Source organism: Dromiciops gliroides, chromosome 2, assembly GCF_019393635.1.
Source record: "Dromiciops gliroides isolate mDroGli1 chromosome 2, mDroGli1.pri, whole genome shotgun sequence".
In the NCBI taxonomy this organism is placed as follows: Eukaryota; Metazoa; Chordata; class Mammalia; order Microbiotheria; family Microbiotheriidae; genus Dromiciops; species Dromiciops gliroides.
The window spans coordinates 564,440,729-564,465,323 of NC_057862.1; the positions used below are offsets into that span (position 1 = coordinate 564,440,729).

At 35.9% G+C, this 24,595-nt stretch overlaps 1 protein-coding gene across 3 annotated transcripts in view; it reads right to left on the reverse strand.

Annotated features, from left to right (window-relative positions):
* The window catches only part of MACROD2 (mono-ADP ribosylhydrolase 2), a 2,303,223-nt gene that overhangs the window by 748,265 nt on the left and 1,530,363 nt on the right, over positions 1-24,595 (reverse strand). The window lies entirely within an intron of this gene.

The window sequence follows — 24,595 nt, forward strand, 5'->3', positions numbered from 1 at the left end:
GATGGAAGGTCAACTGGGGGAATACCTAGACAAAACAAAACAAAACTATGGTACATAACTGTAATGTAATATTCTGTGCTATAAGAAATGATGAACGTGAAGAATATATATGACATTACAAAAAGTTAAATAAATAGAACAAGAAAAATAGGAACAATGGCTACAACAATGTAAATGGAAAGAATCATTAGAAGGAAAGAAACAATGCAAAAGAAAATAGAAATATAATTATAATTATACAATTATTCTGAAATTATAATAACAATGCTTGACTCAAAAGAAGAGATATGAGAATAATATTTTTTGGAAACATGGGGGACCAAGGGTATAGAACATTGCAAGTAGTAGATGTTTTCAATATGCTATTGAGTCTTGCCAAACTTTATATTTTGTTCTTTTTTAAAGTTATATATGCAGAATATCTCTCTGGGAAATGGTAGAGGGATGGATATAATGTAAAATGTAGGTTATGGATAAATAAAAGAAGACATTATTTTTTCTTTAAATTAGATGTCAGAATAGGTCAAGCAACACTTGACTTCAGTATTGTGGGTTCCCCTTCAGGGATGTTTTAAGTACCTGAACATTAGTTGTTTTCCTTTTGAATTCTACATGCTAACCCTTATATGCAAGATTAATTCCATTTTTTATTATTTTAAATAAAAAGAGAATAGAGGGGGGCAGCTTGATGGTTCAGTGCATAAAGAACTGGGCCTGTATTTAGGAGAACCTGAGTTCAAATATGGCCTCAGACACTTGACACTTAATAGCTGTGTGACCCTGGGCAAGTCACTTAACTCTCATTGCTGAGAGAGAGAGAGAAAGAGAGAGAGAGAGAGAGAGAGAGAGAGAGAGAGAGAGAGAGAGAGAGAGAGAGAATAGAAATAATCTATACTTCAAGGGTAAATAAAACAAACAATCTAAACTTCAAAGGTAAAAAGGGGGCTATTTATCCTTAAAGCAGAGATTAACTTGAAGTGGAATTTGGAAGCAAAGAAAGGGTTGCAAATCAATAAAATCCCCACTGTCATTGATGGGCAGGAAAGCCCAATAGACCTGGGAAGAGTAGTACCCCTTTAAATCATTAGCCCTTCTTCTAACCTGACTCTGGCAGTTATCAAAGGGAACAACCATTATAGACAAAGGGTCAGCTATTCACACCATTACCACCAAAAAATGCTGACCAACTCTACCAGCACAAGAGCCCAAGGAACAGTATCATCTATTAGACCATCAACCCTGCTTTCAGCCTACATGCCAGAGGTTTAATTATGGGAAGCAATTATTGTGAAGATGTGACCTGCCATGTTCCTTTGCAGATGCTGTATCCCCTACATCCTTAGTAATAAATAAGATTATTATAATTATCCTTTGGGAGTGGAGGCCATGGAAGGGAAGTTTGGTCTCAGGCAAGTTATATATATGCATATGCAAATATATATGTAGGTTCACAAATCAATTTATATATTTTGAAAATGGTCTCCTTACAAAAACCTTGTGAAATACTGGATAAAATATTGTTACTCCCATTTTATAGCTAAGCAAAGTAAGGCTCTGAGAGGTCAAAGCAATGGTTCAATCTCTAATCTCTTGACTTCAAGTTCTACGTCCTTTCTAGTGTTTTACTCTACCTCTCAGTTGACAGGATAGAAAAATGAGCCAATCTAAAAAAGTATAAATACAATGAAAACATAAGGTATTGGGGTTTGGGGACTTTCAGGTATTTGGTGGAAATCAATAAAAGATTATCTATTCCCTATATATTTCCCATTATGAATTCTCTTGAATAGAAAAAAATATAAATGATAAATCATTGTGATTTACTACATTTTTGTAGTTAAACTGATAAGTAAATTGGTAGCACATTTCTTAAGCATTTTCTATGTGCTAAGCACTTCAGATACAAATACAAGCAAGCATGATAGTCCTTGTCCTCCCATTACTTACAGTCTAAAAGGGGAAGACAATACATTGAGGGGTTGCAGAAAGCAGGGTGGATCCAGGCAGACACACAGTAAGAAGACAGTAGAAAGTAGCATAGAGGCTTGGCCCCAAGCAAAACCTTACCTATCAAGGCTGGAGGATCCTGGGTGGGAGACCAAGGTTCCAGTGGGAGTGGGAAATATGAATTGATCTTGGTTGAAAAGGGGCATAGAACTTTTTGGAAGAATGGCTCTGTGATTTATTACCTTTATGACCTGAAGGTTATTTCAACTCCCTGGGTTTTAGTCTCTACTTCTATAAAATAAGGAGGTTGGACTCAGTGATCTCTGAGGCCCCTTCCAACTCTAAATCTATGACCCTTTGATTCCCAATCAATTTGGTCTCTCTCCAACTCTGCTCCCAGTTAGTTCATCTTGTGTTTTAGACAAGCTATTTCAATTAAAGGTACAATAAGAAGTCACTGGGAAGTCAAATACTCTAGCAAATTAAACAAAACAAAACAAAACAAACCATAATACTTAGGTATAGATAGACAAAAAATGCACCAATTTTTGCTGTTGTTTGATATCAGTATGGCTGTCACTGAATAGAATTAAAATAATTAAAATGGTGGATCACTCAAAAGGCAATGGAGAGTTCCAAAGTGGTCATGAATAGAAAGCAATTTTTTTTAACAATTTAGCAGGAAAAAAGCATAAAGGATGCCACAAAAAAATTTGTGTGACTGGGAAAGAAGGTGAACCCATAATATATTAAGCCTAAGAGATAACAAATGAACAACTCACAAGATCCATTGGTATTCCTGAAATATCAAAGAGATCTAAAGTAAGGTTCACTGTGGGATTTTTAGATCCCCAATGTCTGGTTGATAGGAGTTTTTATATATGGGAAGGTCAGGGACAAAAAATAACCAAGAAAAGGATGGCTTGCAGTTTCAATCAGTGACGAAGGTACCCTTATCAGTGAAATTATAGTTCTATAAAAGTACACAAGAATCTGAATCACACATATTAGGGAATAGCTTTGTTAAGTTACTTCTCTGCTCAGGAAGCTAGAAAGGGTCGTACTTATCTGTCAAATCAACTATCTTTTCTGCCTGGTTTTCAAGGCTCTTCATAATAATAGGGAATGTGGAAGTTGGTAGGTATTCTGAAATTCTGATTGTACCTCCACAGTATTTAAATTGTGTTTTTTCCCTTTTGCTTGTAATATTCTCTCCTTAAACTAGTTCTTTAACTTGGCTATGACATTCTTATAAGTTTTCATATTGGGATCTCTTTCAGATGGTGAATGGTAGTTTTTTTTTTTCTCTTTCTACTTTACCCTTTTGATCTAGAACTTCAGGGTAATTTTCCTTAATAATTTCCTGTAATATTGCGTCAAGATTTTTTTAATCATAATTTTCAGGTAGTCCAACAATTTTTATATTGTGTCTCCTTGAACTGTTCTCCAGTTATTTTTCTAATAAGATGTTTCATATTCTCTTCTATATTTCCAGTGTTTGATTTTGTTTTATTATTTCTTGGTTTCTTTTAATGCCATTCAATTCCCCTTGCTCTTCTAGTTTTCAAGGAGTTATTTTCTTCCTCAAGATTTTGGTTAACTTTATTTTCATAATTTTCTTAGATTGCTTTTATTTTTTCCTAATGTTTCATCTACCTCTCTTATTTGATTTTTAAAAATTTGGGCTTGTGACCTGGTGGTGAAGAACTGGAAAATCTGGGGATGCCTATCAATTGAGGAATGGCTGAACAAGTTGTGGGTTATGATCATGAAGGAATACTACTGTGCTATAAGAAATGATGAGTTTATTATTGAAAAACATGGAAAGACTTAAATAAAATAATGAAGAGTGAAATGATAAGAACCAAGAGAACATTCTATACAGTAACAGCAATACTGTTTTAAAAATACTTTTGAGCAACTAAGTAATTTTGACCATTATAAATACCCAAATTAACTACAAAGGACCTATGAAGGAATATGTATCTGCATCCAGAGAAAGAAATGTTAAATAGAAGTATGTGTTGAATGATTTTGCATATATATATATATATATATATATATATATATATATATATATATATATATATATATATATATGTTTGTGTCTAATGGTAGGCATCTCAGGTGGTGAGGTGAGTGGGGGAGGAAGAAAAAAGGGGTAAAATTTACAAGATAACTTTATTACATATTTAAAAGCAATAACAAATTGCATACAACAGATTTGTAGTTTCTGTGCAATCTTTTTATGATGTTGTGGAAATATTTGTTACTTCATACATTAAAATTAAATAATAATAAGAAATGCCATTTATATAGAACTATAAGGTTAAAAATTCTCCACATGCATTACCTCATTTGATATTCACAATAACCTCATGAGGTAAGTACTTTGGTTATTCTTATTCCCATTTTACAGATTACAAATCTGTAACTGCCCATTGTGAGGACATGAGTGAATATCAGAAGCAAGATTTAAACCCATGTCTCTCCTAACTCCAAATAAAAAATGATTTCTACTATACCACGTGTCTACTACATATCCAACCCTAATTTCTACTATTCTGGCTCTGCTGACTTTGGACAAGGCAATTTACCTCTGTGGTCTCTAAATTTATAAAATAAAGGAATTTGATTAAATAATCTCTGGGTTTTCTTCTAACTCTAAATCTATGGTCCTATGCTCCCCAATAGTCAATTTTCACTCTAGTGAATTTGGTCTCCCCCACAAACCATATTCATACCCACCATCTATATTCATTTCTTATGCCCACACAGGCATAAATACCTTCCCTGGTCTTCTCTGCTCACCCTTCAAGCCTGGTTTAAGTGCCTCCTCCTCTATTGAAACCTCAAACTATTAAAATTCCTTTTCTAATTTGTATTTAAATAATATCCAGTGCCACAAAGTTTAGTCTGAAACTGTTCTCCAGTTATTTTTTATGTGTTAGCTTTCTTGAATTGTCTTATCAGCTTAACTAAACTCTCAACTCTTAGAGGGTAGGGACCATGGCTGATAATTCTTTTGAATATGTCACGGTGCCTAGCAAAGGGTTTGGAAAATAGTAGGTGCTCAACAAATACATGTTGATCTATTGTCTACTAGGACAGGGAGAAAGCTAGCTCAACTCTCCAGATGGCCTTGCCCAGAGAAAATTGACAACTCTATCCTACAGATCTTATTACATCATGAAACCAAATACAAAGTGCAGTGATGGAAAGCATAAAGGATAAACATTGTTAATGATGAAAGAGGTAAGAGTGAGTTGTCAATGGATAGATGGTAGGAAGGTAACAAAAGTAAAATGAAGAGAGAACAAGGAACAAGTCACAGCATATTCAGACGCTAAGAAGCCCATGCAAATAACACAGAAAAAGACAAACTGGTAAAATCTCATATTCGGTTCAATGAATTTTTCATTGAATTTTTCATTGAATTTTTCATTTTCTATTATCATTGTTCCTGATTTCTAGGCTACTTGACACTGTACTGTTTGTCTCTGCTTCCAGTTAGAGATGTACTATGCTCAGGGATTCTTCTATTCATTACTTAGTTCTATTATTTCATACTGATTAACAGTTTTATAATCCTCCAAAAAGTTTAATGACTCTTTTTGATCAAAAACAAATTTGTATTGCCATTATTTCTTTAAAGGTGATTCTCATTAGGCAATAACTCTGAAAAGTAGTCTATGTTTATAAAACAATGTGATCTTTTGTTTGGATAGATGATAGAAAGATAGAGATTAGATAGATAGATAGATAGATAGATAGATAGATAGATAGATAGATAGATAGATAGATAGATAGATAGATAGATAAGGAAAAGACCTCCTTCTGCAATGCAGTTTTGCACCTTCTCCGAAACTTGGAGTCTTAGAGGGTTATATAAAACATTGAGATATTAAATAGCATGTCCAGGGTCCCACAGCCAGTATGTGTAAGAGATAGGACTTAAATATAGTTCTTCTTGGCTCTAAAGTGCATTCTCTATTCACTATACCATGGCTGTCATAATTATTATTTTGATATATTTGAAAGACTGACACAGAAAAAGGGATTAAAATTGTTTTGTTTAGCCCTGGAGTACTGACCTAGGAGCAACAGATTAAAGCTACAGAAAGACATATTTCAATTTCTACATTAAAAAATCTTCCTTAACAATAGAGTTGTTATAAAATAGAAGGGACTCTTTAATGGGGTAGTGATTTTCATGTCACTGGAGGTCTTCTATAGACTGTGTGACCATTTTTCAGGGATGCTGAAAAGGGATTCATTCCATGGATCAGAAAAGAGTCGCACTAAATGATCTCTCAGATACTCTCCAAAGATAATTTTCTCTGATTCTATACAGTCTATAAGGACAACTCTGTCCCAAGTATAGTGTAGTGATTAAACATATTGTAAGAAAAATGTATTGAGAGGAAGAATGACTATGACAAATTCAAAGGAAAAATGGGAAGACTAGAACAAACTGATAGAGAATGAAGAAAGCAGAACCCATATACAACCACTCCAATATTAATTAAAAATAGTCCATTATGGAAAACACACTCAAATCATCTAAAATTGCAGGTCTTGGTCCCTGAGAAAAGATAATTGAATAAACCCCCTTTTTCTCATTATAGATGTGAGGGACGATATAGTACTGAATTTTGCACCTGCTGTCAAATTAAGTTACTGTCAATTGGTACTGTTTAGCTCTTTCATTTTGATAAGGAAGTGTCAGTGATAAAAAAGGATAGAAATTAAAGAAGGCAAATTCAATAGTAAAAAATAAAGAAAAGGCACCAATAAACCTAAAAGAAGAAAAATAAATAGCTACATAGCTGCAGATATGACAGTGTGTGTGTGTGAGTATACATAAAATCAAACAAAAAGGATAAAGATTTGGGTCATTCATCTCCCAAGAGCCACTCCTCACTTACCTGAAGATACATGTTTTAAAGGAATTGTTCTTTTAATACTTCACAATTTGGCAAAAGGGAGACCTCCATCTGGTGTCTCCATGTGTACATATGTATCTTTTACACCCAGCAGGACTCTCACATACTTTAGGTGTTTTTAAAACACTTAATTGGATCACCTATTCTAATTAATAAACCACCACTGATTGTGCATTTTTTAAGAAAAGAAAAACAAAGTAATGGAAAGACAGCTTTGTCTTTTGCTCTAATGCTGAGGAAAACCACAAAAGACAAATCTTTTGCTGGTTAATATATTTGCTTATGCAACAAAAATTTATTGGGTATCTACTATACTGAAGATATTGTGAGGAATAAAATGAACACCAAGGGTCCATATCATCAAAGAGTTTACAAAGGAGAAATGGGACACCTACACAAATAAATAAAATAAAAAATAGAGTATAATGAGTGCATCTGAGAGATGTAGACATAGTACTATGAGATTTAGAGAATGGAGAAATCACTTCTGACTATGGTCTCCTTTCACAAAAGAGGTGCCATGCATTCACATTTGAGCCAGATTATGGTTTTAACAGTCAGCACTAAGGTGGAGAACATATCAGACATGGAGTTGTGCAATTAATATATATCTAAGATATTTGGATTAGTATTTGAAAAAGAATTAATTGATATCAGTAATGCCTGAGCAATAACCCATAACAATCTAATAAGACAGCATGGTATAGCAGAAACAGCACTGGATTCTGAATCAGGGGATTTGAATTTGAATCCTCCCTCTGATGCTCACCATTTATTTGATCAGGGCAATTATTCTGTCTTCTTGGTACCTCAGTTTGCTAATCTGTAAAATGGGGTAATGATACTGATAATGTTTACCTCAAAAAGTAGTTGTGAACAGCAGAGTGTTCTAGTCAACTCTCTAAGGATCTAAATTGCAGGAAGAAGAATCTGCCTTGCATTAACAGAGGTGTATGTACTCTTTATCAGGAAGTTCCCCATATGAATGGACATAATCTCATTGAATTATTGTGATGATCAAATGAAATGAGATATGTAAAACATTTAGCAAAAGGGTAAAGGGCTATATAAAGGTAAGCTATCATTACTGAGGTTTCTCTCCTCTCACTATGAGTGTCACTATGGCTGAAGAATGAAACACCTAGTCACAAGTCTGCTTGTGATGGCAACTTTAGAATCAACTTGAGAGATTAAGCTCTGCTGGCCCTTGGATAGTAGACACAGTGAATCACTAAGATCATACCTAAAACATCTTTTATGCCCTGTGCTTAGAGATGATTTTGGTCTTTTAATATTTTATGTCCTGAACTCATTTTAATACGAGCCCCAAATAAACATGACTAGAAAGATAAACCTGTTAAATAAATCTATACAATGACCACAGAAGTGAATAAAATTGTTTAGGAATTAACCAATATTTTGCTTTGCCTGTGTAACTGTTCTAGGCCTCTAATAAGGCTTATAAAAATTTTAGGGTAGTTTTTTTTAAGCTGTAACTGCTAAGATAATTCCCACTGAGGAAATTCATTCTACATGATGCTATGTACTCTGAAGTATGCAGTTTTTAGACAGTTGCCTGGGACAATGAAAGAGTAATTGACCTGACCAGATAGAGACAAGATTTGGAATTTAGGTTTTCTTTCCTCCAAGGGAGGTTCTCTGTTCACTTCTATTGTGTCCCTCATTTAGCTTAGGTATGTTTAAATATCATATGAGAGTTACTTGAATTCTGTATTTAAATTATTGCTTGAAGCCTTCTCTTCCATTAAACCTTCTCTATTTCTTGAAGTCTTCTTTATTTCTCCCAGTTCAAAGTGTTCTTTCCTTCAGGATTTCCCTAGATTTTGTTTGTATCTCTTCTTTGTGTCTAAGATTGCCTATTTACAGAAACAGTGATTATTTTAGAAAGTGTTATGAAAAGCATGAAAATGTTTTAGTTTATTTTGCTTTATCTAGACCTGGAATTTCACTTGTGTGGGCAGATCCAGGTAAGGGACTTCTTTACCAAAGAAGAACCAGACCTTTTTTTAGACTATCACCTAGGGCCATGACAAGATTAAATTACTTATTCAAGGGGGACAGAGCCAGATCCAAGGCTAGCTCTCTATTTACAACACCTGGAACATGAAAAATAACTAATTCATAGACTTCTAAAATTATACAGCTGATAGCATCCTACAAGATTATATGATCACTAAAGAAAGGAAAACAAATCAATGACATAAAAATCATACTGAGTGAAAAATATTAATAGTTTAATAATTGTATAGAGAATGAATTGGAACTATGGGTAATTGAAAGCACAAAGGGAACAACAGCAAGTTAAAACTGAAATTGAACTTCAACTGGTGTCTTAGCAAAGAAGGCATTCGGTGGGCACCACATCAATATGGTGTCAGGCTTGTAGCTTATTCCTGATCTGCTATATAATCAACAGGACTGTGGGTTGTATCAATCATGAAGACTGGCAGCTGGGAACTAAGTAGACTTATGTTTTAGGTATCATGGTTCATTTGTTTTTGCATATAGTCATAGATAGCAATTATCTGAAATAAGTGAGCCATAAAATCAACACTGTCATTTATCTCTTGGCAGGTTCGGACTTGATTAGAGCATGGTGCTAAGGAAGCCAAGGTCATGGGGCCAAATGGTATTATACAATAATTTCATGTTATTCAGTGGCTATAGATCTAACTAGCTAAATCATGGGACTATTTCATTAGCTACAATGAGATAAGAGAGACATCATAGCATAATAGAGAAAGTTCAAAGTTTGCAGTCAAGAACACCTGCTTTTCTATCCCACCTCACACCCTTTCTAGCTGAGCAACCCTGGGGGAATTACTTAACTTTCATGGTGCAGCAGGAAGTGCATTGGATTTGGAGTCAGAGAAACTGTATTTAAAATCTTCCCTTTGCCACTTAGTACATGTGTGACTTTGGACAAGTCTCTCTGGGCCTCAGCCCCTTCATCCATAAAATGAAACTGAAGTCCTTTACAGCTATAAAACTTATTGTCTTATGAACCAGTCTGGATCTTACTTTCCCATCAATAAAAAGGAGATTATAATAGCACCTATCTCACAGGAGTGTTATGATAATCAAATGCCATGATGCTTGGTTTTTTTAGTTATATTAGAGGGGAAAAGGAACATTATAAAAGGAATAAGATTTCTGATCATACCTAACAATATGATAAGAACTGATGATGGACAGAATTGGTGGGGGTGGGGGGAAGAAGCATCTCTTATTTTACTTTTTTTCTTTTGCAAAGGAGAATAATGTTTAGAATGCAAAGGACTTAGCAAGAACAACAAAAGACAAAGATGATATTGCGACTGAAGGTAATAAGTAAGGCAGTAGTAAAGAGGCATTTAGCTGCCCTTCATGAGTTCAAGCCACTAGGTTTAGATGACATCAATCTATGTTTTGTCAGAACTGGCATATTGTGATTGTTAAGCCACTGTCAGCATTCTTTAGATTGTGAGGAATGGGAGAGGTAATGAATGTTTAGAGAAGGGAAAATGTTCTGATTTTCAAAAACTGAGAAGAGAGCAGAGTCTGCAAATTATATTCCAGTGGATTTGTCTTTTATTCCTGGACAAATTCTTAAAGGTATTATTAGAGAGATAATAAAGATTTAGAAAAGAAAGAGATAAGAGGACAGCTAGGTGGTGCAGTGGCTAAAGCACTGGCCCTGGATTCAGGAAGACCTGAGTTGAAATCCAGCCTCAGACACTTGATACTTACTAGCTGTGTGACCTTGGGCAAGTCACTTAACCCTCATTGTCCTGTGCAAAAGAAAAAAGAAAAGAAAGAGCCAATCTAAAATGTATAGGATGACTGCATTGAGAACTGCCTAGACCAGTCACCTATCTTCCTTTAAAGATAGTATTTTTATAGTTCTTGTCAAGGAATATCACTGATAGAGAGCTTACCTAGATTTTGCAAAGCATTAGCAGATCTCTTACACCTTTCTTGTGGAACAGTTGGAGAAGCTTGGCTAGATGGTGGTACCTTTAGTTGGCTGGGGATTGGTTGAAGACCCAAAGAATTAAAGTGTAATTTTTTGATGCCAATTTGGAAAGATCTGTGCTTGGCCCTGTGCTGCAGAACATTTTTATCAATGACTTGGATCAGTGAGAAAGATGATCATATTTACAGACACAGGGCTGCTACATGTGAAAAAAAAAAGTAGATTTGACTTGGGCTGTTTGGTCCCAAAGAATTAGGAGCAGGAGGTAGAAGTGATAGAGACAGATTCAGGTCTTATATAAAGAAAAATTTCCTAAGAATTAGAGCTACCACAAAATAAGATAAGCTGCCACAGGAAGCAAGTAGTTTCCCTTTACTACAGGTATTTAAGGAATGCTAGATGACCACTTCTCAGGTATGTTGTGTAGATGGGATTCTTTTTTTTTAGATTTGCATCAAACCAGGTCAATATTAAACCTAAGTTTCTAATAATAAATAATCCAACAACCATTTTCAAGCACCACTTTTTTTTACTAATAAATTCAATCTTCTAGAAGCAATTGGTAAAAAACAGGTTGCTGGAAAGATCCATCACACAAACCAATTCCCTTATCCAGCTCTGTATCCAGTTAATCTAAAATAGATTTGATAAAGAAGAAAGTAATTTGTTTTGTAGATTTATGACACAAACCCTTCTTATGGGTGAAAATGTCAATCACATACTTTCTTAAAAAAAAAAAAGAAAGAAAATTGAACAGAAACTAGAGTCCAGTCAGCATCCATTTTATTTTAATCAATATGGTAAAAGGAGGGGGCCTGTAATGAAGAGAAAAATGCTTTTAAAGCTTTTGGGTAATTAATTCTCCAACAGATGCTTGAAATTCCACACTTGTAACTTCATAGACTGCCCCTTATGAGAGGATTTTGATAGCCCTGACAATTATTTGCTCAAAGCAATACGACATTTCAACAGTGAATTCTGTGATGGAAACCGTATGTAATTTGGCTGAGGGTTGTATTGTAAGTCTCAGAGTCAGTGCAATAACCCAAGCCTATGTACATAAATCACACATCTAAAGATCCCTGACAGTTTCATTTATCACCTGTTGAATGTTCTAGGTTGCTTAGATGCTAAAGGCACTGACATCTATGCCTGCTTCTGATTACCTATATTCAATAAAATAGTGACAACTCATTAATCAACCCACAAGATAACTGGTGTGGTATGAGCTGCCACCAACAGGAATCTCCATTAAGGATGACAGAGAAGCAGAACCAATATGCACACTCATTATCGACAGCCTGGCTGACAGCTTTGTTTAAATAGAAGCTCTAGGTCTAATATGGTCCTATTCAATGAACCCATTGGCTACTGGTGAATTCTTGCTAGGCTACTGGAAAGTTTGGATCCTTATATCACATGAAAAATAAATTAATGCAGTGGATAAAGCACTGGCCCTGGATTCAGAAGGACCTGAGTTCAAATCCTCAGACACTTGACACTTTTTAGCTGTGTGACCCTGGGCAAGTCACTTAATCCCAATTGCCTCACCAAAAAAAAATTAATGGGAAAAGTCAAAATGAATGGAAAATACCTACGTATCATTATTCTCCCTCTTCAGGTCAGTCAACTTTTATCTGCAATATGAGACAAAGCATTTCTTTCCAGCACTTAGGCCTCAGATTCATTTCTGTTGTTGTCTTCCTGACTATCCCCTCCCTGCTTCAATCCTTCCTGAAAATGGACATTGGAATCTCAAGCAGGATTTTCTTGGTAACTCATCGCTTCTTTTGTCTGATGGATAACAGGATTAAGAGAAAATGAAAAGCCTGACATGAACCCACCAGTTATCCCAGCTTAGAAACCACTGTTTTGCTGCCCAGAAACTGGCTATTGGGTAAAAAAAACCAAAAGACTGAGGAGTGAGGGAGGGGAAAAAGTTTCAGAGATTGGAACCAGGCGTTGAAAGATGTTTACAACCAGCAATGCAAAGCATGCTTGAAAACCTATTGGAGTAGTAATGTTTAGTGCCCATTATGGACATATCATAACTACCTTATGGTCATTAAAGCATAAGAAAATGATTAATGGCCTGAGGTCATAAAAGTCTATCAATTGAAAACCTATTATGATTGCCTTGTCTAAAGCTCGCAACCTATACCAACAGTTGGCTAGAGAGACACCTTTTCAAGTGTTAAGCATTCTCCATAAACCTAATACTCATTTTTCAAACCTAGGTAATGATCTGCTCCATAAAGTCTAAACTATGCACAAGACACTGGTCAATGTTTAGAATAGTTAATTGGCTCTTATCTTAATATTCTGACTCCAGTGCATTCAATGCAGTCTCTTCTAGTGCTTTGAAACTTAAGGTAACCGAAGGCTGAATTCCCACACATTCTTGCTAGCATGCTGTGGCATTCTTCTCTTCATTAAATGCCCCTGAGTCCCATAACAAAATTCAAGAGGTGAAGGAGCATACAGAAGGATGTCTTTAGTGTCCCCTCAACTCACACTTTGGTACTTATTGGAAATGAAAGGATCACAATTTAGATCTCACAGACAAAATGTATGCTGTGTAGACTTTGGGAACTTAATGAATTCTTGCTTATTAATGATAATAATAATAAAACATTTTAGACAGAGAAATGGAGACTTTGTATTTGGAATATGCCTGTCTAATTACAGCCATGAACTGAGCACTGCCCTCTGTTAGATCTCTGGAGGCAGTGAGGATGGCTAGTGGAAAATCCTATTAAAAGGCAAGTAGCATTATGAGGTAACACTCCCCTACGACATTCTGGCAGCTAGTTGGTATAAGGACAAGGTCAACCAAGAGAATAATTACTCTAAGGTGGTGGTTGCCATTTACCACTTGTCAAAGATACTGTAGGAAATGGTAATGGAAATCCTTTAAAACTCTGAAATTCTGGGAGATGTAATAATCCAATACAACAGTAATTAACTAAATCCTACTATATTTGAGGCAATAGTCTAAACTCTAAAGTTAATGAGTTAAAAACCAAAACAGTTTCTATCCTCTAGAAACTTACATTCTATTAAGACAGATAAACCATAGTAACCAATCTAAATGTTCTTTAGGACAGGACTTCTTAAACTTTTTCCACTCACAACCTCTTTTCACCCAAGAAATTTCTATGTGACCCCAGGTATATAGGTATATAAAATAGGTATACATAACCTTTTACTGTTGCCAAATTTTTTATGACTCCCACATTCAGTCATGTGACCCCATATAGGGTTGTGGCCCAGAGTTTAAGAAGCTTTGCTTTGGAAAATGACTCTGTACTCTCTGGCCTCCTGGAGCAAGAAGTTCCAGAAGTTTGGATGACATAGCAAAAGTAGAGTCAGGAGCAGCAAAGCATGGCTGAAATGGTCTGGGTGAGGGTGAGGCTATGTGAACTCACAGAGGACAAAACTGAGACTCAGCCTTTCTTAGGCAATGCCTTTGGTGGTCTGATTTGGTTAGTAAAGCGACAGCAGTAACATCAATGCAAGAGAAATAACTTTTTGAATTATAGCTATAATAGTAAATTTTAAATGCAGTGAGAAAAATCATTCAACATAAGTGTAAATTTTCCTCATACTTCCCTTTTTATATTAATATCCTATATGGAAAAATTAAAAAGGAAAGGATTTAGGAAATGTAAAATTATTCACATCTATAATCTGAATAGTGATCACTTGTTTCCTGGGGATTAAAATATTTCCCCCCTAACTTTCATAGAAGCCAGATGGCACAGTGGTGCATGCCAAAAAAGCCACATTTACAAGAAAGGAAAGATAAACATCATTAAGAAAAGAGGCAAGATCATTGTACTCATTTCATGCAATTCAGCTACATCACACTTTCGTAACACCACAGTAGGGACATCAGAGAATGCTAAGGGTAGTTTAGCTAACATCATGTGTATCTTATCCTGTAACTGATTCTTAAAAGCTGTAGACATTTTACATATGTTTAAAAGAATTTGGATAAAGAATAATTATTTCAAAAGCACTGTTTTCTTTTTTGTTTACTTGAGGTGCATGTAGAGTGCTTTAACCTTAAAGAACTTTATAAATATTAATTGTTATTATTAAATTTGAAGGATATTTATTTATCAACTACCTATTCCATCCAAAACACTCTGCTAGGTGTAGCATAATTTATTTTTAGAGACACCCCTCAATTTACAGTGTCCTTATTATCAATTACATTATAAAAATAAAGAGAAACATAAATGAGTATATACAGTGTGTTTTGTTCACTCAACAAAAAATTATAAAGTATCTATTATGAACATTGCATTATATGACCTTGGGAGTTATCTAAAAATAAGTTGCTAATTCAGAATGAAAAGGTAAAGAGGAAGAAAAACAAATGGCTACAAATTGGGGCAGGTAGGTGGCCCAGCAGATAAAACACTGGCCCTGAATTCAGGAGGACCTGAGCTCAAATTGGGCCTCAGACACTTGACGCTTACTAGCTGGGTGACCCTGGGCAAGTCACTTAAGCCTTATTGCCCTGCAAAAAAAAAATGGCCACAAACCAAAAATGGCCCCAGGTATTTCTCTCCATTTTGGAGCTGTGAAATGGGGGTAGTATTTAAACGGAAACTCTGGAGAAACCATTGGTGTATGCAAACTAGCTGATATAATTCTACTTGCAGAATTGGGTAACTGAAGAGAACAGAAGCCAGGTGAGACTGATAGGACTGCAGCATCTATGGGGCCATATTGGTTTAGGACTTCTATACTTTTTTGCTGTTGTTCTACTTTGTTTTAGTTTGGTCTCTGTAGCTATTCTCTGAAAGGGGAGGCCAGAGGAAGAAGTGATCCTGCATTCTTTGGGTTATAAGTGGGGATCTGTAAATGTGGGGCTGTGCTACTGCAGCATTGAGGCAGAGACCACACTCTTGGCAAGGTCAATCAGTGGTATCCTATGTCCCATAGTAATTCTTGAATTCCTTACCTGAGGGTGACTTGCTGTCCCATCTATGAGAGCAATATTCTGACGTGGACAATAGTTTAAACTGCTTCCATTTTTTCCCCCTCTTACTCACTTTTCAATCCTTTATCATCTGACTTCCAAACTCATTATTCATCCAAAACTGCTATATCCAGTGCTGCTAATGGTATCTTAATGGCCAAATCACATGCCTTTTTCTCAATCTTGAAACTATTTGACTTCTCTACAGCCTTTAACATGCTGATCACCCTCTTCTCATGTTTTCATGACATTGGAGTTACAATATAGGATTGTAAACATAGACCTGGATGGGACCTCAGAGGCTAATTATTAAACTCTCTTCATTTTATAGCCAAAGAAAATAAGAACCAAAGAAGTTGTCTTATTTGAACAAGGTCACAAAAGTAGAATAATCATCAGAAGCAGGATGTGAACTAAAACTAGCATCTTTTTAAAGCAATTCTTAAAATTAGGAACATTTAAAAATAAAATTAAAAAGCTATTCATCAGATGTTGAAGAATATGTATATATATATATGTATATATATATATATATAATAGGTAGAACTATGTAATATATAATGAATCCTAGAATCTCTCTCTCTCTCTATCTCTCTGTCTCTGTTTCTGTCTCTGTCTCTCTCTTTGCCCTAGTTTCCATTTTGTTAAATAGGTTTTCAATGCCTATCTTCTGGCCTTATAGGGTGCCTGGAGAATTTTTTAAAAAGGGAGGGGGGAAGCTAGATGGTGCAGTTGATGGAGCACTGGCCCTGGATTCAGGAGGATTTGACTTCAAATCTGGCCTCAGACACTTAACACTTACTAGCTGTGTGACCCTGGGCAAGTCACTTAACCCCAATTGCCTCACCCTCCCCCCCAAAGAATATACATTATAAGACTAGGGTATCAATAGTAGAATTTTCAAAAAAAAATGAAGCTAAGGGCTAATTGGTAGTTTTAACTTAGTATAAAATGTTGTCAAAATGATTGAATTTCAAAGTATCTTTCAGTTCTTACATGATTTGTGGAAATTGTTGCTTAAACATATACATTGAATGGCACCCTAACACACACACACACACACACACACACACACACACACACACCTAAATTCTGTTAATTTGACCTGACACTATTGCATTTATATGTATTATCTATTTCTTAGCAAAAAAAGCATAATCAAATGATAAAACTCTGCTCTAATGTATAAAATAATTTCAATATTAATCAAGGAGATTTTCTCAAGGCGATGTCTTTTGATTGTACTCCTAATGTTTGGATGACATGAAAATATTTAATTTTCTCTTGTACATTTTAAAAAAATATTTCTCTTGTATAGATAAGTATAGGAATAAGTTGGAAAAGAGAAGATGGGATAGCTTAAAGTAGCATAGAATATTCTAGAAATTCTCTATTTAGAAAAGTAAAGTAATCTCATCCAAGAGGCAGTGTAGTATAATAGGTAAAGACTTGGAGTCAGGAAGGCCTAAGGTTCACTCTTCCCTCAGATACTTCTTGAGTGAGCCTGGGCAAATCCACTAATCTCTTTGAGTTTTAGATTCCCTATCTATAAAATGAAGTGGTCAATGTCATCCAAACTTGCTTCCAATTCTCAATCTGTGGTCTTAGGAACCTCAACTTTTGACCTCAAAGCCATTATCCTTTTTATTCCATCATGGTGCTTATCTCTTTTCCTACCAGCCTGACATTTCCATCTCTGTTCTGACATCCCTTCTCTTTCTCTCTAGGTTCCTTCACATGGTGACATCATTCACTCCCATCATTGGTATTATTAGCTCTGTGCAAATGACTTCCAGATCTATAGGTCCAATGTGAGTCTTCTTTCTGACTTCTGGTGTCACATCACCAACTACTTCTTAGATAACTCAATTTGTAGGCCCTGTTGTTGTTGATGTTCAGTCATTTCAGTTGTATCTGATGCTTTGTGGCCCCATTTGGGGTTTTCTTGGAAAAGATACTGGAGTGATTTGCCATTTTCTTCTTGAGCTCATTTTACAGGTGAGACAACTGAGACAAACAGGGTTAAATGATTTCCACATGGTCACTCAGCTACTAAGTATCTGAGATCAGATTTGAACTCCTGAAGATGAGTCTTCCTGACTTCAGATCCAGTGTTCTATCCACTGTGGCACCTAGTTGCCTTTATCTTTCCTGTAGAAATCTTAAACTCAACATATTAAAAAATAAGAACCCATCTTACCCCTCCTCAATCAACCCCTGTTCCAAATTTCCCGATTTTTCTGTAAACCATGACATATAGACTAATAGTTCATACATTTTTGTTCTTCTTTTGGTTATGTTCTTAATAATATAGTTTGCTTTATAAGATACATTTAGATAAATAAAGTATCCTCCCATAGAACGCACATTCCTTGAGGGCAAAAGCTGTTTGATTAATAGATGCTTAATCAATATGTGTTGTTATAAATTCATCCAACCTCTAATACTTATTCATTGAGTGACCTTAGGCAAGTCACAACCTCTTTGGCTCTCAGCCAACTCATTAGCACAATAATTTATGGGTGAGTTGATGGAGGGAGTCACCATTCTAATGAAATCACTGACAAGGTTGAATTGAATTGATTGACAGATAATGTGTATTTGTGTAGATACACACACAAATCACAAATTTTTGACAGAAACAGCTTACTGCTTATAGTAACTGTGACAGGGATGCTCTGAAGAGATCACAGTCAAAGTACTTCTCTCTAAACACAGAACCCAACTGACTCTCCAGAGTTCAGCCATCAAATCACTCTTTAGGATTTAATTTGGGTCATGTTATCTCCACTGATCTTGTAAGCCAGTCTATGGTGACTCTTCGTCATCAGGACTAATCCATTTGATCCTCCATCTGCAGCACTGATTGACGAGGTACCTTGCTGCTACTGAACAACCTTTATCACATCAGCCTAGCCCCAAGACGGAGAGTGAGCACTTTGTTTATGGGTGGTACTGGTGACAGGCAAACCGCAGTGTCCCCTTGTTCAATCTAATGGGGTGAGTTGAAAGATTAGGCTGTCAGACCAGTGTGAGGCCTCATTTTTCTTCTGTGCCGCATAGGTTGCCCCTTACTGCAGCCAACATTTGATTGTGATTAATTTGTCGGGGATGGCTGTACAATGGAAATGAAGAAATGGATTGCCAATTATGGTTAGTCTTTTCACAAACTGCCCCTCAAACTGCTGCCATTCGACAGTCCCTGGCAGCTCCAGAAAACATTGAATTCAGCTTCATGAAGGAGGAACAGGAGCCTGAGAGTGGTTTCACAATGAAGAGGGGGCAGAAGGTGACTTTGTTTTATTCACCATACTTCAAGGGGGTTGTTGACATGTATCCTGGCCTTTCTGGAAAGTACTATCAAGGAAAAGAAAGGCTATCTGTGTTTGCTTTTCTTGCAGGTGGTTAAAAAAAGCTTTTCCTTTTGATTTAAGACTTAATACTACAAACAAGAGGCATAAAAGAGCTTTTGCCATACTTCACATTGAATAAGCCTCAAGGAAAGTTGAGCTTGAGTACCACTAATGCTAAAAATAATAAACACTGACAATGTTTCTATCTTTGAGATGTTAAATACATGCAAATGATACATGAATAGAAAAGCAAAACTGAACATGCCATTTCCCCCCCTTTTCATTCCTGGCAAATACAACGTATTTCCATAATCTATGATTATATAAGATTAACTGACTGTACTTATATCTCCTGAGAAGAGAGACCTTTTCAACTTTATAAAAAGTCCTGAAGGAATAAAATAATAGAAGAGGAAACATCATTAGCTCTCAGACCTGGCATGTTATTGTGATCAGGTTTAGTTACAGGTAGTAAGTGGGCTACAACAATAACATTTGACTCAGAAAATCATTGAAAAATTGATGGTGATATTTATAATTATAAAGAATCATATTATTGGTGTGATCTGAACATATTTAAAATGTTATTCTATTAGTTCCTTCTCACATTATTCTAGAATGTGCCGTGGCTTTTTTTTATTTGTTTCCTGTTTTGCAAAGTCTTACACAACTAGTTTCTACAGGGATAGGAAGACCCCCCCCAAAAAAAAAAATCCCTGTCCTCAAGAAGATCACATTCTCCTATAGTGATAAACAGAAACAAAAGGAATGAGGTAATTTGGTGTTGCTTGGGATTAGAGAATATGAGCCTTGAAGGAAGAAGATAATTTTGATAGGCAGAAATTAGGAAATATTCCAACTACAGAGAAAGGATAGAGCAAATGAATGAATGTGGTTGAGTTCAAGGAATAACTAGTAATACAGTTTGTCTGTAATACAGAGTGCTTGAAGGGGAGTACATGATAAAAAGAAACACTACATCCAGAGCTTTTGGACTTTTCCATCATGCCTTCACGTTCCAGGAATCACATCACTGCAGGATATCTCATTATCCTGCAAAATAAAATCATCCTTGCTACTCACATCTCATGAATACCCTCTGCTTCTCTGATTGGACTCTTTGATGGGAGGGCAGAGACATGAGCTCTAAAATATCCATTTCAAGCGGGATCTGCAATTCCCTTATCTTTAAAATGAGGAAGTTGAATAAGATTATACTCTAAATTTCCTGGAATAGGAAGGCGTGATGGAGAAGTCCTAAGAACTCCAAAAACAGTATAGCTTCTAGGAAGTAATATATGTGTGTGTGTGTGTGTGTGTGTGTGTGTGTGTGTGTGTGTGTGTGTGTTTGCATATACATAGGTGAGCCAAAAGTAAAGGAGTCTTGTTTTAATAAATTTTGAAACATTATTTTTTCTTTATTTTCTATATGTATATATATGTATATTTATTTCCCATATATACATGTATGCTATATATGATCCTATGTTATTTTAGATAAAAAACAAAAAAAAGGTATTAAATATTGAAACCTCTTCATGATTTTGTGACTTTTGGCCCACCCTGTACATATGAGAAAGGGGTCTTCCTGAAGATGAGATTTTAGGTGAGATTTGAGGGAAGCCAGGAGTTAGAAACAAGGAAAATAATTCTAGGCATGGGTGAGAGTCAGTGAGAATCTAACAGATTTAGGAGATAGAGTATCTTGTGGAATGAACTGCAAGGAATTCAGTCTCACTGGATTACATAGTACAGGGAAGGAAATAAGGTATGACAAGACTGGAAAGGCAGGAAAAGATCTGGTTCTGAGGAGCTTTAAAAGCCAAATAAAAAGAATAGAGCTACTGGATTTTATTGAATGGAGTGTAACATAGTTAGACTTGAGTTTTAGGAAGATATTTTGCCAGCTAAGTGGAGAATGGACTGTACTGGGGAGAGATGTGAGGAAGGGAGATGAACCAAAAGGTTATTATAATAGTCCAGGTGTAAGATGAGGAAGTCTTTCACCAAAGTGGAAGTGATATTGAATGAGAGAATGTTGAAAAGGTAGATTCAAAAGCACTTGGCAATTGATTGAATATGAAAGTTGGGAGAGAGGGAGGAATTGAGGATGATATCTAGATTGCAAACCTACGTGAGAGGAAGATGGGAATGTTCAATACAAGGTGGAAATTAAGAAGGAGTGAGATTTTGGGGAAAGATAATGAGATCTAGTTTAGACATGTTGATTTTAAAATGTCAATGAGACACCCAGTTTGAGATGTCCAATAGGGAATTGAAAATATGAGACTGCAGGTAAGGAGAGAAAGTTAGGAAATTATAAATAATTCTAAGAATCATCAGTATTTTTTTGTTTTTCAGTCACTTCAGTCATATACAACTCTTTGTGACCCCATTTGGGTTTTCTTTTGTTTCTTTTTAAATAAGATTTTATTTTTTTCAATTACATGTGAAAAAAATTTAACATTCATTTAAAAAAAGGAGTTCCAAATTTTCTCCATCTCTGTCTTACTTCCCTCCTTCCTAAGACAGTAAGCAATTTGAAATAGGTTATATATATATATATGTGTGGTGTGTGTGTGTGTGTGTGTGTGTGTGTGTTAGTGTGAAATCGTGTAAAACATATTTACATATTAGTTGGGAGAGAAGAAGCAGGCAAAAAGAAAAATAGACATGAAATAGATAAAGTGAAAACCGTGTGTTTCAATCTGCATTCAAACTCCATCAATACTTTCTTTGGATGTGGATAGCACTTTCCATCATGAATCCTTTAGAATTGCCGCAGAGTATTGCATTGCTGAGAAGAGCTAAGTCATTCATAGTTGATTACCATACAATATTGCTGATACTGTGTACATTGTTCTCCTTGTTCTGCTTATTTCATTTTGCATCATGTAAGTCTTTCCAGGTTTTTCCCCCCCTGAAATCCCACCTTCTTGTCATTTCTTATAGCACAATAGTACTCCATTACACTGATATACCACCACAACTTTTTCAGTCATCCCCCAATTGATGGGCATCCCCTCAACTTCCAGTTCTTTACTACCACAGAAAGAACTGTCATAAATATCTTTGGACATATAGGTCCCTTTTTCTTTTTAATGATCTCTTTGGTATGTAAACCTAGCAGTAGGATTGTTTGATCATAGGGTATACACAGTTGGTCATAGTTCCAAATTGTTTTCCACAATTAGTTCACAACTCCACAAACAGTTCATTAGTGTCCCCATTTTCCATTTGGGGTTTTCTTGATGAAGATATCTAGTGATCTGTCATTTCCTTCTCCAGCTCATTTTACGGATGAGGAAACTGAGGCAAATAGGGTCAAGTGACTCTCCCAGGTTTACTCAGCTAGTAAGTATCTAAGGCCAAATCTGAACTCAGGGAGATGTCTTCCTGATTTCAAGCCTGGCACTCTATCCACTGTGGCACCTAGCTGTCCTAATCATCAGCATAGTGATAATAATTTAATTTTAGGGAACATGACATTACCAAATAAAACAATATAGAGGGGGAAAAAGAGTTCAAGACAAAGTTTTGGGGGGAACATCCACGATTAGCTGCTGAGTTTGCTGAAGGAAATGGTCCAAATGAGCATGCACCTCAACAGATCAACTCTTCATTGCCAAGTCTCAATACAAAAATTAATAAATCACTGAAAAATAGCTCCTTTGCTGTTGGCATTTCTTATCAATGATTCCAAGCACTTTCCCTCACTGTCTCCTATATCTGAAATTCTCTTCCTCTTCACCTTTGCCTCCTATATTCTTTGGCTTCCTTCAAGTATCAACTAACATCAAACCTTCTACAAAAAGTCTTTCTTGGTTCCCTTAAGGCTCAGTGACTACCCCTCTGAGACTAGCTTTAAACTACCCTGTCTATATCTTTTTTGGACATGATTTGCATGTTGTCTCACCTATTAGAATGTGAACTCATGGAAGATAGGGACTGTTCTGCCATTGTGATCTTAACAAGAAGACAAAGTAGAGGAGGAAAAGTAACTAGTTTTAGAAAACAGAATTCCAGACACCAAGACACTATACTTTCCCAGAGTAGCTGAACTTAAAAAATGACTACAACAATGAACTTTATGAACTACAGATATCAAACATCCCAATATTGGTGGGGTTTTTTGCAACACTGCTTATTTCCTCATCGTACTTATTTAATAGAATGTGCAGACTAAAGAAAGCCAAATATAATAGCAAGATATAGACAGTGTACAATTTAGGAAATAGTTGGCCTGCCAAAATTTTCTTAGGAGTTACTGTTTGAAACTTGAACTTCTTCAAAATAGAAATAGCTCCAAGTGGGTATTCCTTTTATGTTTTCTCTTTCTCTATTAAAGTGTACTTAGGGGTGCAGCTAGGTGGCACAGTGGATAAAGCATCGGCCCTGGATTCAGGAGGGCCTGAATTCAAATTTGGGCTCAGACATTTGACACTTACTAGCTGTGTGACCCCAGGCAAGTCACTTAACCCTCATTGCCTCACCAAAAAAACATGTAGTTAGATTTTAACTTCCTTGGTGGTGGGACTCTTTCTTTTTTGCTTGAATTCATATCCACCTTGTCTGGCATATTGATCTTTCTTCAGACATTTCAGTCATATCCAATTATTTGTGACACAATTTAAGATTTTCTTAGCAAAGATACTGAAGTGGTTAACCATTTCTTTTTCCACACAATTTACAGATGAGGAACTGAGGCAAATAGGGTTAAGTGACTTGCCAAGGATCACATAGCTAGTGAGTAGCTGAGGCCAGATTTGAACTTGGGAAGATAAGTCTTCTTGACTCCAGGTCAGACAGTCTACATAGTGTACCATCTAGCTGTCCCACTAGGCACATAGTAAGGATTTAATAAATGGTTGTTGACTGCCTGTTTCCATGGTGGCTGGCTTCCTAGGCAAACCTATTTAGCTCATGACATATCTGAAGTATAACGAAAATGGATAGTAAGTACTATAGGACTTCATTTTGTCTAAACAAACATTTTTAATGGAAATCTTCAGTTTTAATTTGGGATGCTCAAGAGAAAAGTCAATTAATGAGGGACTCATTTTTTCATTTCCTCCCCATTGTCCCTAGACCCTCCCCTCTATAAACTTTCCCAGAAATGGAATTTAGGATAGGATTTCAAGGTAGAAGAAACCTTAGAGATCATCTAGTCCAGACACCTCAATTTATAGATAAATCTGAAAACCACAGAGAAGTGATTTTCTCAAGGTCCCACAGTAATTATAATATAGCGGAGATCCCAAAGCCCTCTCATAGAAAGCCCAGTGCTGTTTTCACTATAGTCAGTTCCAAGTCATCAGTGATTCTTATCATTGCCTGAGATGTGGGAGTGTCAGGAGAACATGAGCTGACCAAGGCAGGA